This window comes from Passer montanus, unplaced genomic scaffold (assembly GCF_014805655.1).
Source record: "Passer montanus isolate IOZ18808 unplaced genomic scaffold, ASM1480565v1 scaffold58, whole genome shotgun sequence".
NCBI classification, from domain to species: Eukaryota; Metazoa; Chordata; class Aves; order Passeriformes; family Passeridae; genus Passer; species Passer montanus.
This window is the reverse complement of record NW_024370816.1, coordinates 2932782-2948292: the sequence shown is the minus strand read 5'-3', so window position 1 is coordinate 2948292 and position 15511 is coordinate 2932782. Positions and strand designations below refer to the sequence as shown.

Below are 15511 nucleotides of genomic sequence, written 5' to 3'. Positions count from 1 at the left end.
TCTATTAGATGTGAGATTTGGAAGCTGAAAGTCACTTTTTTCTCTGTAAGACAGTTAAAGTTAGACAAAATATGTGCAATTCTTAGAACCCGAGGAAGGTAGATCACACTGAAACAAAGATGTTACTGTCTTTAGACCTCACCAAACCCTCAAAGTTCAGCCTAAATCTATTTTTTAGCCAAGTGACTATTGCTTCCACATTGCTCATCTCCTAGAATCTCAGGTTTGGTTTTGCCATTGATGGGGGCATGTAGATAATTGTGGTCAGGTACTGATTTTGCTATTAGTCACCAGCTCTGCCAGTCTTCCTGAATACACTCACACTTAAAAGAAAGTTTTTCAGTGTTTTATCCCTTCAGGAAAATGTTGTGTTCTCATCTTAGTGCCTGATGCCAAAAAACTAAGAAAGTAATTTGTAGTATTGAAATTTATGAAAAGTATATAAATTCAAACTAAACAGTGAGAAAAAAATTGCCATTATTCAAGTGTCAATATCTATACATTGCCTTTTAGGATTTGTAGCATAATATTATTATAATGAACATAAAGTAACTGCAGTAATTGTGCTGCTGTTTTATAGTATTAAATTAATATTTGTGGTTAGCTCATTATTTCACATCTCTGGTATAGCAGTATGTTTTCTCGTATACCATCAGAAGAAACCTGCAGGGGACAAAATGAAAAAGCTGAATAAACACTGATTGTGCTGACCAGTTTTAAATGCCTTCAACAGTTGTACATTGTGGTGCAATGTTTCATATAACAAAATGTTTCAATAATGTGTCATTTATGGAAAAGTTGTGTGCAAGAAGAAATTGCTGGCTGTGATAGTCTCCTAGTTCCTGATAAGTGCATTGCTCTCCAGTACTGAACTGTGTGGATTTCTGGCAGAAATTCCTCTTTGCTCTAGAAGCTGGCTATTGCTCAGTCTTGAGTAGCAGGTGCTGGTGGGTGTGAGAATCTGGGCACACCAAGCCTGGGTCTCTGCTGTTTCTCTGATGGGTACCTTGGGGAGAGCTGTGCCTTGCAAGGGGCACTTACATGAGCAGGCTGATACAGTGGCAAATCTCTTTTTTTGCTGCTGAAACAGCAGGAAATGGACATGTGAGTGGATAGCAAGGTCTGACTTTGCATGGGTCTTCAACTCGCCGCTCTTGTGCTGCTGATTTGTGTGTTAATTGTATTTTAGCAATCCCATCCTGCTCCTGCTGCTCTGAAGTGTGTCTGCATTGGCAGCAGGACCCAAACTGCTTTGAAACTCTTGGATTCTTACCTGCAAAAGCTGTTCAGTGCTCTGGGCATGCTGCAGGTGCCTGTCAGAAGCAGCCAGTGCCATTTCAGCCGTGCTGGGCTGCCCAGCTCCTGCCCTGGCCGTGAGCTGCACTGAGAGGTCTCCGAGCCCAAGGCAGTGCTCGGTGCTGGAGCTGCAGCAGCTGAGCCCTGCAGCAGCAGAACTTGGCTGGCAAAACCCTGGGCCTGCTTCACATGTGCTTTCACTCCTGTGTAAATGACTGAAAACAGCTCTGCACTGCCCTGCTGAGTATGTGAACAGCCTGGACAACGCACGGCAGAGCAGAGTGCATTGGCATGACATGAGCTTTGCCATGACAGTAATAATGCCATGAAAATAATAATAAAAATAAACACATATCCACCTACTGCATCTGAGCCAGTGACTCTCAGCTGGGCAAGATGGTTTGAAATTGTTTAGGTAACTCTTTAGCTGTGCAGTACAGAAACACACTTCCAGAAAATCTCTCTCCTTGGTTGTGCCCTGACACTGTCTGGCACAAATGTCATCTCCAGAGGAGTTTCCAGCATTCATTAATCCCTTATTTCCTACCACAGAATTGCAAAACTGTTGATGGCCTTCCAATACTCTTTCTGGAGGGAGAGCTTCTTTTTGAGATTTAAGACTTGCTCTTTTTCTGTTTTGTTTGGTTTTTAATTTAGCATGATGACATTGTTAAATATTTTAACAATGTTACATCAAATTTGTGTGCTTCAGCTTCAATGCTTAAACAATTTTTTTTTTGTAGGGCAAAATCATGGTTTACTTTCTATTTTGTGATAGGTTTTGTATTCATTTAACCTAAGAACATTGTATTTAAACAAAACCGATCAATTTTGTACACAACATGCCCAATCTAAGGTTATCTTGTCCTTGGTAAAGATAGTATAGATCTTAGAGTGGCTCATTTCTGTGGGGCATTCCAATGTCATGTAATTTAAGATTCTTTTGATTAACCTATTGATTTGGGAGGACAAAGGGTAAACTATTTTTCATTTTCTTGTCTTTTTTTCTGTGAGTTTGCTTTCTTCTTACAAGTAAAAGTAGAAAAATAAATTTTCAACATAATTTTTTTTGCCATTGCTATTAATAGTTGCATGGAGTTTTTTACTCACCAGCTAAAAATCTCTAGGTAATAAAAAATTAGTGGATCCTTAAAAAGCCAGCTAATGAATTCAGTAGAAACGTTTTTCATAAATACTGAGAATATGCAAGCATTATGCTATATCATATATTTTTAATGGTCTGTTGCCAGAAATGAGATTTTTCTCAGGAAGAGCACAGTGTTACAGACTTAAGTTTTTTTTAGTACTCTGCTGAAAAGCCTCTAATGAAAAGAGCTGTTGAATTCCTTTAATTTCCGTGGAGAGTACCTCAGTAGGTGGCATTACTGAACACCAGTGGAGCACTTCAAGGACTGGAGGAAACTTAGGTTCAAAATCCTGGCTCAGGATGCAGTAGAATTTGCTGTATTAAAATTCATTTTGTAGGGTCCAGACTCCTAGAAAATCTATCTGACCTATAATGATAGCTCTGCGCTTTAAACACCAACTTCACAGTTTCTGGATATTGTAACTGCTGTAGAGCAGATAAATTGCATTAATTTAACAACTGCATGGAACTTTGAGCAATACAATACAATAACGTTTTATTGTAATTGTTTAATCTAAAGATTGCTTCCAGGTGGTTTTCCCCGTACAAAAATTATAATTCAGAATACACTCAGAGTGCATCCCAACCAAAACACAGTTACAGTAGAATATATATCCATAATGATTAGTAAGAAGCAGAATTGATATTTCTCAAAGGTTGCACTTATGAAATTTTTCATGATCCTCAACATACAACAGTGTAATTCAATTAGCTGTAGCCATAAAAAAACATGGCCTAAATGAATATAGAAAACAAAGTAATTGAACAGAAACAAAATCAAAAGGATTGTTGGGGGTGTTGTTTTTGTTTTAGGTAGGACAGAAACATAAATAATTTGTCTAAGGGAGATGGGAGCAGATGTAGGAATGGGCAGCAGTCATTTGTCAACAAAAGACAGCCATAATGGTAGCATCAAGAAGGAAATTATGCTAATAAGAAAGTCATGCCTCATGATACCATTATTAGTTGCCTGTGATACATGAATGATAATGAGAATTACATCACTTCTTGAATTTCTAAATTGCTCTGCAACCTGCCTGTTTATATGTTGTGTTCTGCTTCACAGTTGGCTGACTTTCAGCATTTTCCCAAGATTTTGGGTTGTAAATGCTTTAATTATACATGCAGATATTGTTTCACATTTCCATAAAACTTGGGAATCTTTTCCCTGAGATGTATCCCCATTTGTTCAGCCACAGGAACCAGGAATCCCACCATTTCTGTGCTCCAGATTTCATCCTCTGGGAGCCCAGAAATGGCATTTTCTTCCATTTGGGTCACAACAGAGGTAGTGATAAGAGACATGTTTCAAAACCAGCCTTGTAGTTCCAAAGCTGCACACAAATTATTTCATTTAATCTGGCCCAAATCTGAAAATTCCCCACAGAAGTTTCTCTGGATTGTATCACAGTATCCAAAATGTTTTTGAAGATGAGCTGAGCAAAACAACATTTTGAAAACTGACAGATCCCAAATAAGAATCTGTTTTCTTCAATACTGGTAATAATAAATGCTCACATTTGTTCTATGACTAAAAACTTCAATTTAGACTACTTGACTAAAACTTTTCTAGATTTAGTTTTAAAATATTTTTCTCATTCTAGTTAATGTGTTACAATATGTACATAACTGGCATAATTCCAGTGAGGCAATTTTAATAATTCCCTGTAAATTTAGAGTAGCTGAAGTTCATTTCTAGCCTATCATATGGCATTCCTGGTAATTCCAGAAGGAGAGATTTGAGGTGAATGACTCTTTTTCTCAGATATTAGGGGATTTGGGGGAGGGATAAGTTATTTGGTGGGTTTTGTTTGTTTCTTTGTTTTCAGTTCTCTTTGTTTCCTTCCCAAGCTGTTTTTCTTACCTGGCGTGTGTAGTGCCCCTTGTTCTTCTCCCACCCAAGCTGATTCTGACTTGAAGGTATTCCATAGCCAGAGCTCCACGTGTTCTGTTAGTGCTGTCTCTGAAAAACAATATCATTTCAAATCAACGTCTGTTTCGGGATTACTGGGGCTGCATCTTGGGGATCCTTGATTTTCATCTTCTGCTGCTTCAGAATTTGGCCACCTGTCTCTTTCCTTTTACATCATTTGGAATTATCTGGCAGTCAGTTTTAGTGAGGAAAAACCACTTCAGCTACTAAAAATTATAAATTATAATGGAGGACCTGTCAAGAGCATTCACTGGTTTTGCTCAGCTTCTGGGGAAGCTCACAATGGACAGTGGCAGAAGACCTTGAATATTTGGCAAGAAAGAAAGGGGTTCTGGAAAATTAAACTATTTGGATAAGCTATACTTATCCTTCTAAATTTGCAAAATAAAAATACTGGGAAATTACTGACCAATCATCTTTTAGTAATTTTTTGCACCATACAGGAAAGATTAAAGCTAGGTTTTAGCACTTCCTGTCCCTTTGTGTCATTTATAAATTAAATTATCTGTGATTTAAGAGGCATGGAAAGCTTTCTCAGTGAGAGCAATCTGTTCTCAGATCCTGACAATATTAAAAACCTTTCACACTGAATCTAATCAAATGGTTAATTTCAATTGAATGGTTCATCTTAAACATGTTTAACACAGGCAAATCCTGTCTTAAAACAGGTAAAGTATTTAATAAACCAAAAGCATTAACATGGTTTTCATATGGCTGAGAGATGGTAGTAACAAATAAAGAGGTGACAAAGGAGATTTTTCCCCTGTGGGAATTGGCACAGGTCCATTTAGAGTCAGCACAAACTGACTGTAGGTGTCTCATTACCCAAATTTGTGGAAAGCCCTGGAGTGATTTGGTGACAGGTAGGAAAATACATCCATGCTAGATGGATATACTCAGTTGCAATGAAAAAGCATCTGAATTTTGAATATTCTTTTCCTTATGTTTTTCAAATTATGGCATGTTCTTGCTGGGACATGCTGCAGACCATGAGGTAAAGCCTTTGTTTTCTGTTCTGATGCACAAATTCAGAGAGAAATTTTCTGAGCAATTAGAGAAACTTTGGAACTCTAGATCAAGTGGAGACTTGGTTATGAGCTGTGCAATTGGCTGTACAGAGCCAGCTGTGAATTTCGTACTCACTGTGTGCTCCTCAGTGGTCCCTAGCAATGCTTTGTGCTTTCACCAGGAGTGCATTCCCGTGCTGCAGCTGTCTGCACGAGTGAGATTACCCAGTGTGCTCCTAATCCACAGCCTGGCTTGGCTGTGCTGTCTTGCTATGGACAAACCCCAATTTTTATTTTTTCTTTAGAGAATGTTCATCTGTTTGAATAGAGGAGTCAAACTGCTGGACTCTGTTGCTAAACATTTTGTGATAAACAGTGTTTTTACCAATTGGACAAACCCCAATTTTTATTTTTTCTTTAGAGAATTTTCATCTGTTTGAATAGATAAGTCAAACTACTGGACTCTTGCTAAACATTTTGTGCTAAATAGTGTTTTTACCAACGTGATTTATGGATTTTTATTGTTCACTCCTGTGCAGTTAAGGTGATTCCATAAAACGCAAATATAAAAGATTTCTTCTGAGTCACCCTCATGTTGATTGTAGGCAAAAGCTATATTCAGAAAAACATTGGTGTTGAAAGAGCTCACCTATCTTTACAGTGCCTATGAAGAGCACATGCAACTGTTCAATTCAATTTAAATTATGAACGGCAAATTTATGTCATTACAGCTTTATAAATCTGCAGTAGCCTATTAATTATGTTTTACCGCTCTCTTAGGTATTTCATAATCCTTGCTGCAGCACAATATATTTTTCTTTATTACAATATGTTGCTTAGTAATGCACAAATCTCTCTTAAAGTGCATCTGCTTGTGATTTTAATGGGGGTGTGCCTCTGCCTGGAGGATGGCAGCAGTGACTGCCTGCCCCTCTCTCTGTGACACACTGAGGCTTCATGTCCTGCCTGTCAAAGCTGCTGTCATTAAAAGGAAGATTGCCCTCATACTCTGTCTTTTCAGACACTGGAAATTATGAATTAAAAAAGCTCATATACACAGAGGGAGAGAGGGAGCATTCACATTATCCAGGGAGCTACAGGGGAAAAAAGAGCAGAGGGTGATGTGCATTTGTCTTTGCTGATCTGCACCTGGATTCAGGCACGTTTCAGGCCAAGCTCTGGCATTGCAGGCTGCAGTTTCACAGCTGGAGCACAGCTCAATGTCCCAGCAAGCCAAACCCATTAGGGGCATGAAACAGCACTGCTATGGTTTTAGGGCTGAAATGCTCAGTTCATAGTAAGATTTCTATTTTTAAAAGTTCTGTTAAAGAATGTATGTGCAAATGAAAGCATTATGTGATTTTTGGTTTTTATGGGCCCCTGTGAAAAAGTGAAAACACAAGCAATACCATCCACATACAAGCTGCTCACAGGAATTATGGGTGATACTGCTTTTATCTGTACGAATTAACCCATTTTCTTCAAGCTTCTTGAGCTCGTCTCCTCTGACTGGCCCATCTGATTGTAATTAGTACCTGCATTGATATCTTGTAGGAGAAACACAGTTCTTTGGAGGCACATTCAAACCAACCATTAACAGGTGAGCGCCAGAAACTCAGCTTTTGATGATGGGTTTACATCATCATAACCACAACTTCTGTTTTAAGAATAATGTCCCTCTTTGTTCACCTGCTGATAAATCACACTAGTTACCTCAAAAAGAGGTGCTGGAAAATGCCTCAGCCCAGCTGTTTTCTCTAATGTTTGCACTTAGACATTTAGATTCTGGCTGAGAATGAACAGGATTTCCAGACCAATGCTAGAAATCTGTATGGTAGTTCACTGCATAAAATAAAGTTTTATAAAAATTTATTATTAAAATAATAATTTCTGACACAAGCATTCCTGTCTGGCTGCTGTTACCTAAGTCCTGGTTTCCTTCAGTGGAAGAACTGAATTGCTGCCCCTCTGGGTGTTTTCTGCAGCAGTGCTGGAGCTCACAATGCCACTGCCTTGAAACTCAACCTTTAAGCAAAGTTTGTAGGAAAGGAGAAAAGAATGTTAAAATGATGGAAAGTCATGGGAAGAAGTTTGTTTAAATTTGGGATTAGGACAAAGAACTGAACAGAAAGGTCTTTAGCTGCTTTGCCGTTTCTCAGAGTAGGTGTGCCAGCATGTGCTGTTGCTGGGAGGAGAATCACTGGGTCTCTAGTCCCTGCACCTCCTGACCTGCTCCTGCAGAGCTGCTGTTGTACAAACTGCTCAGGTCTGAGAAGTTTGTGAGGAAAACCATCTCTACAAGTTTAGCTGCAGCTCATAAGAGACTTTGAGAGCAAATAGTTGCAAGCAATGGCCTGAGTGGTTAGTAATGGTGATAACCACCTCCTGACCTTGAAAAAAGGGGAAATGTTTTTGTGTCTGATCAGCTCAAGAAAAGTAAAGAGGGTATTTTGGTGCCTCAGTCAGTAGTGCAGTATAAGCAGGAGCTTGAAACAAATGGATCAATCCTTCTGTGCAGAAATACTCAAAGTTTGAAGGGACTCTGTGAATCTGTTCAGACTTTGGGTATGTGTTAAGATCCGTGAAGGTTTGGAGCGTTGGTTTTGTAGTCCTGGTATTTTGTGCAGCCACAGGCAGCTTTCAGCCATGCTGTAGTCTTCCTTAGTGACCCCAGACTTCCATGTGAAGTTTGTTTCCAGGCTATTTGACAGCAGCATGAACACCCCCACATCTTCTGAGTGTTCTGGCTCCTGTGTAGTCATGGGGCATCACAGTGCTCCATCAGCAAGCAGCCCTTTGCAATCTGCAGGAGCACTTTTAGAACAGAAGAAATTGGTGACAAAAGAAATGTTTCATGTTGAAAGAGACTCTGCCTTTGAAATGGCTCCCAGTCTGCAGGGGTGAAGGGTTTGTCCTATACGTGGTAAACAGGAGGATTACTATTTAAATATTCCTCGAATAAAATTCTGTGAAAAGTTTACAGAAGTCCATATTTTTTGCTTTACAGTGTTTGTACTCATTGATGAAAATGCGAGTAATTAAATTGGATTAATTAAATTGAATCTCAGGATTATTTTCTCTGCTTTGCTTGCAAAAGCCAAGGAACTGAGTTTGTTTCTCCCAAAGAAGGTAATAGCAAAAGGAAATCTTCAATTTGGTGCCTATTTCTGCAATAATTACCTGTGTTTGACATTAATCTCTACTTTTCTGTTCATAGCATAACCATTCTCAGAAAGAAATGAAACTGTTATCTGGAACTTAAAAAATCTTGTTGCATGTCCTATAGTTTTTGATGAAAATGTGTGTTTTCATGTATTATGACAAACTAAAAAAAATTCCTGTTTGGGCTAAAATGTTACTTAAAACTAATTACATGCACTGATTGGAATGTGTGTCAGCTGCCATATTTAATTTGGACCCCATTAAAATTATAGTTGGTTGTTAATAATTAAAATATCAAAAAGAAAAGCATTGAAGGCTGAAACAGCATTTTGTCTGCAAATTTTTTTGTGCTCCACTTTGAAATTACCTCCTGAAGTAAGAAAAAAAATAAATCCATCTCTTTCCCCCCTTTAAAATTCAGAATAAAAATATACAAAATACATTTAAAAATCATGTTTAGACAAATTCTCTTTGTAGTTCAGTGCAGGCTACAGGCTAAATTACTAGAACTACATCAAGTTAAATGCTATTGAATGAAAGCTCATTACCTGATCTCAAAGCCTTTGTATTTACACAGTTTCAATTTGTGCAACTCAGCTTAAATTGGAAAAGACATTATTGTAATTATAAAAAATATTTGCACTTTTAAAGAATTTTTCTTTAAAAACAGTTATATCCCTGGAGTTCAGTAACTCTCCAAATTTATGTAATGAAAATTGTTTCTCCTCCTTCTCCATTTCACAATATATGGAAACTGTTTGAGGAGCAAATTCTGTCCTTTTTTGCCCTAAATGAATGTTTTCTTTATCTGTTTGACTTTTGTAGAACAAAATTTGTTATGAACCTGCGTATGCAGTTGTTAATATTTGTGGATAGATAGAAGGTAGGAGACTAGAGGTAGTGGTGAAAGTAATCTCACCCCTAAAGAGTTACAGCTGTGCTAATTATCAAGCATTAAGAACAAGCCTGCTCTTAATAGGCCACAGCTGGATCCAATTAAGAGGGTTATTATAAAAGAGCTGGGAGATGGAGTTTGTTGGCTGTGCTGAGAAGGAGTCAGTGCTGTGAGGAGCTGCCCATGAGAAACCACCGAGAAGGTATGGAACCTTTGTAATAGGATAACAACAAATATGGATCATTGTTAATGCAGTTAATAGATCGGGTGAAATCATAAGAAATACATCCAATGAAAATTACACTTTTTTCTCCTCAACTATAAGGATTTTTTTTTACTATCTACGAAATTTCCTCAAATGTGTTGGCTTTTGTTGTTGTGGAGGTGGTTTTGGGGTTTTTTAACTGCCTAAAAGCTCTCTGAATGATGCTTTGTCTTGCTCTTCACCACAACCCCTCTTGTATCACCTGAACACAGTGGTGGGCTTAAAGCACAGCTGGGTGAGAGAACATGATCAAGATAATTGACCGTGCTGAGATAACTGACTTCACTGTTGGAAAGACACCTTGGATAAATTGCTACCTAAATCCTCCTTACACTCTTCAGTACTTTCTTCATGTTGCTCTTTGTTCGTGAAGTAATGAGTGAAAAGCATCTGGCATAAAACCACACTGATGGAAGGGAAGGCAGCTTGAATTAAAATAATGAGGAAAAAGTATCACATTTTCACACAGTTAGAAGTGTTTGTCACCAAAAATACATACAAAGAGAAGTGATCTCTCTATATATATGCTCTGAGGAAGTCACTCTTCTGACTCTTTTCAAACAGGGCCTTCTATACTTTGCCTTTAAAATTTGAGAGAAATACTACATTAGTGTGCAAGTTGGCCAAGGTTTGTTGTCTGCTCCTCTTGCTGTGCATATTATGCTCTTTCTTAAATGCATCTTATTTTCTTTTCTTTGCGTTTTAAAATTTCTATTCATACCAAAAGAAAACATTTTAAAGATGTCTTTCAAATTCTGGAAATAACTCTTTCTGGTAGTGACATGTAATGAAAGTATTCGCAGTGGTGCAAATGGTGATTGATCACTGTATGGTGAATAGCAATAAATTATCAAAAGGGATTAATTATGGGAACAAAGATCTCTTCAGATGCCCCAAAAACTTTAACTGGCTTTTGTTTGATAGTTCATGTTGAGTAGTCCAAAGGATAGAAAACTGACATGAATGAAGAGTTGTATTTTTTACACAAATGTTGATCTGTAATAAAATGAGAATTTTTTTTTCTAATTATAGATACTTTGGGTTTTTGGAATGTCTTGCTGGAGCCAACTTGTTTAGATTTGAATTCAGTTGTTTAGATTTAGATGTAGCTGATGTAAATGAAAATTTTGACAGTCAGTAGAACTAAACAAATTTATAGGAGGTGAAACTGCTCTTCTGCTGGGCACACCACGATATTCCTTTTTTTTTTTTTTAAGGAGAATGAATTTTTCAGCTGTGGAGAGCTGAACAAAACAATTTATTTTAAAGAGTAATTATGAAGGAAAGGTTCCTGATTTCAGATTTCATCACCTTTATTTTCACCTGTTCAGGAAGTTTAAGATACCTGTCACTGCAGCTACCTCCCAAAGTGACATTTCCTCTTGGTGGCTTTCTACCCGTACAGTGTGTCTTTTATATTTGATTCTGGCAGCTTCTCCATAGTGATGTGAAGGTGTTCCTTTCTGATCCCAAATTCTCAGGGAGCAGTGCTGTCACAAGTAATTGTTCTGTTCACGGGTCAAGCTCCCATTTTTGTTTAAGTCCATGGGAACTTTGCTACTTGGGAGAAGTCTTATCTAAGGAGTGGGATGAGGAAAAGAAGGGAAAAGGTAATCCTTGAGCATTTGAAAGAGTTAGGTTGATACAAGCACAGCCCCACTGGCTGGCTTTGACATGGCTTCTTTGATTCTGATTGAACTGTTGAAAATTGCTTCTGATGAATTGTGGAGAAGGATAAGAAGTAAAAGGAATAGCACATTCCCTTGGTTGCTTCCCCTTCCATTGCAGTCTCTGTTACCCAATATTTTTAGGTTTTTAAAAAAAATATTCAAAGTAAACCTGAGATCTTTCACAATACCCTTTGGGGGAAAGCTTTTTGTTCTTAACAGGATTCAATATTTCTTATAATTTATTACTGATTTCTTTGGTGAGTATAAATTTTCAAAGTGGCCATAGAGAAACCATTTCAGAAGATGCTGAAACTACTAAAATCACATCAGAGGAAGTGAGCAAATGGCTGTTAGCCTTTTGTCCTCTTTTCCATGATTGTACGGCATGAGATGAACAAAAATATAATTGTTTTCTGATAAAAAATATTTTATTTTCTTCTCAGCTTTGTAATCAAAGCTAATTTTTTATTGAAAAGTTTATTTTGAATGCTGCTCAGCTCTGTCTTTCAAAGCTCCAAACTATAAACCTTGGACATGGGTTCTCTATTGCCATAGATCTCAATAAATAAAATGCCTTGGGTACATGGGAGAGTTTCTGAGGTGTTTGACTACAAAGACTCGGGGTTTGCGCCAAAGCTGACTGAAATGTGGTGGTCAGGGGTTTTTAATTTATATTTATTCTTTTTACTTATTAATAGAAAGCAGAAAAGTGTGTAGGACTTCTCAAAAGCCTAGATTTTCTCTCCATCATTCCAGGACAATAAACTCTTGCTTTACCCAAAGTGGCTGAACTTAGGTTCAATATTTGGCATATTTTAGCTCCAGGATTGTGTCTCACTTCATAAGGGGAGTTGAACAACCAATGTGTTTTGCATAATGTTTTGGCATGGGAGTATCCAATAATAGTGCTTCGTTTTCACCTTCAATAGAAATTTTTGAAGTATTTGTAAAATATAATTATTCTATTTTGATGCAGTGAACCACCATAAATTATTTGGATATAGGAAAAAATATGAATTTTATTACTTCTCCACTGATTTTGAAGTAGAGTTTACATTTAAATGAAGTCCTGCTACCTAAAATACTGATTTTAAAAAGTGTATATATTAGAATGCTAATTTCCTAATTTAACATTTTTATATATTAGAACTGTGCATGACAAGAGCTCTCATTTTTCTAAATAACAGAAAGCCCCTGCTTGCTACCATGTGAATTAGTTCACAATAAATAATGTTGGAGCTGATAAGAATTGTGTGCTCTGTTAAGTTATTCTTATTCTGTCTCTCAGCAAGTGAGGGATGGGTTTCAGGGTAGTTTCTAGGCCAAATCCCACCACGTTGGTGGATGGGATACTAAAAACCATCAATAACAAGTTTCTTATGTATTCTCTGAGATTCTACATCAGTTCAGCAGAGGGATTTTAACAGTTCAATGCAGATCTGAGGTAATAATTAGTATATGCAGCATTTACAAGGTGCAAGAAGGAATTTCCTTATGAGGAGAAACACCATACGATGTGAGGTATTAGTTAAAGGCTGAGATTACAGGATTAAGGGGAAGGAAAGATCAAGTTATGGAAAACTCAGTCACTTCTAAAGCAAAAATCTTCTTAGTTTTAGTGGCTAAAGGGGATAACATTATAACATCATTTCATGTAGACTGAGCATGTTGGGTGTTTTTTTGTTTTGAAGAGTTTCAAACTATTTGTTACAGGTGAGACTTCCAGGTTCAAATCTCTGCATTCCACTTTTGGTAATCCAGATACCTAAACATCTGCCCTCCAAGGAAATGCATCTGCCATGTACTCAGTAATGAGGCACACTACAGAAGCCTTTGAAATTCAAAATAAAAAGTCACTATAGTCACCTGCTCTTTTCTGGGAAATGCCTATGTAAGCAGTTTTTGTGATTGTTCATGAAGCTTTCAGACAGGTATCCCCTCGGGAGCTGTGAATGTCAGTAGAGTGTGTCATGATATTTTTTATTCAGGTTGCATATCAGCATTCTTTACACCACTACTTCTTTAGGCATCTAGGACAATGTATAATTGGTTATATAAATTTATTTCATTTCTCATTAAATTTATTGCACTTGCTGTGTGGAAATGGTTCTCCTTAATGTATTGTCACATCTCACTATGGACCAAAGCAGTTGTCCAATGCTAGTTTCCTATGGTTCACAAAACTTAACCTTTGCTATTCCAGGCATGGCAAGTCAGCTGGAAATTCAGAGTGCCAGGAGAAAATTCCAAACTTGTTTTGCAGAAGAAGATTCTGCTGTTTCACTGATCTGGAAAGTCCCGTCCATCCCTTGGTGGTTTCACCTTGCACTCAGGTTTGAGCATAAACAACTCTGTCCTTTCATATGTAATAAGAAAATATTCTAGTGGTCAGGAGTGATTCCTCATCTTTTTATAAAGGTTGATGTTACCAAGCTACTTGTCACCTGTCTTGTGACCGCTTGTAATTACCAGCTCTGGAAAGATTTTTATTTTGAAGGAATAAGTTTGGGGTTTTCTTTAAAAGCAGTTTAAACTACTCAGAGTTTTTGACCTCTGGAAGGAAATTCACAGCTGACAGGCTGTTTATGAGGGACCTTGCATTCCACATAGTAACCCACAAGGAAAAAAAGTTTACAAGTTTCTCTAGATTCAGAAAGTGTCTATTTTAACTTTGAGCATTGTATTTTGAGTAAAACTAAATGTGACACCAACTGGCATGACTATCATGAGATAACTGGACCCAAGGGATTCGAAGCATTTGGCTACATGTACCGGTAAGAACCCAGAATGTAAATTATAATAATTACTTCACAATAAAAGTCTGCAGAGCTGCACCGTATTTCCCAAGTAGATTGTGGTTAGCAAAATGCTTTTGGATACTTTCAGCAATTTCATTTCCTTCATACCCTAAGGTTCCTTCTATTAACATCAGTCTGATGAAGGTGTGAAATGAACAAGTGCAAATATAACTGAATTTGGTTCTACAGATTCAGTGCTCATTTGTAAAGGAAATGTTTATGCCCAGTATTGTTTAAATATTGCTGATTTTTTCAAAGCCAATTCTGCAGATGCCTTCTGCAAGCATTCAGTTGTTATTATCTATAAAGTCACATTTCAATGAGAATTTTAACCAAGACAAATAATTTTGATACATTATAGTCAGAAGATGAAGAGGATAGGCAGAATCTATGAGATAGCTTTAAACACCTCAGCCTTTTTGCTGAGCTTTACATATCTTGGATATTTTACTGTGGTTAATATTCCTCTGCTTGTCATACCCACGTAGCCTCCAGTGCTGACAGTGACACTTTCTGTGCTAGAAACTCCTCACGTTGCTCAGACTGCCAAATGTGTGGTAGCCTGACAAGGGAAAGGGAGAAACCTCCAGGGTCATAAAAAATGAGAAGGGTGGTTCATAGCTGATGTGGAGAAGCAGGCAGCTCTGGTGCTGCTTACATGATCTAGCAGAAGAAAATAGCACAGTAAAAGTTCACGTGTGTTCTCAACCACGTATCAGAACTTCCATAGTAGCGAGATAAGGAGCAAGTGTCTTTAACCTGTATTCAGCTCATAATTGGTGGGGATTCTGTGTATGTTCTGTGCATCTTTGGGGCATAAAATTTTCATTTGTTTTCTGTTAACAACCAAACTTTTAACTCTTTGGTTACCCTGAGCCAAAATGAAGAGGCTGCTGTCTCGTGGTCTATGAATTTGTAAATTGCACCTTAGAGCTGCCTTGCCTTTCACTCTGTGTGTCCCAAGTTTAGTTTATGTGCAAGTCCCAAGCTTTTTTATCTGCAAGTGGTTTGGGGTTTTTCTGTGATTATCAATTGAAGTATTTCACTTCCAATGTTAGCTGCCTGGATTCATATTTCCCTTAGATTTAAGACTTTGGTGGAGCAAATTATGGTGCTGCTGGTGGGGAGGGGAGAGTAGGGGAGGGAAGAAGTGGGAAAAAACCTCCAAATCTTTGATCATTGTGTTTTCTCTTCCTTTTGGGACTTAAGAACAGCTTCATCCAGTTAACCTCCTTCACAGGGTGCTGTTCAGCTCAGTAGGTGATGGCACAGTTCTGCAGTAGTAGCTGTGAGTGAAGGTACTTCTCTACCTTCATCTTTTCTCAGGAATTAAATACT

At 37.7% G+C, this 15511-nt stretch overlaps 1 long non-coding RNA gene across 1 annotated transcript in view; it reads left to right on the top strand.

The window, feature by feature from the left end:
* The first annotated feature begins 13587 nt into the window (after positions 1-13587).
* LOC120510497 overlaps positions 13588-15511 on the top strand; it is a 38998-nt gene continuing 37074 nt past the window's right edge. Inside the window, exon 1 of the long non-coding RNA XR_005629517.1 lies at positions 13588-13708. This is a non-coding gene — a long non-coding RNA (uncharacterized LOC120510497). The remainder of the gene's footprint in view (positions 13709-15511) is intronic.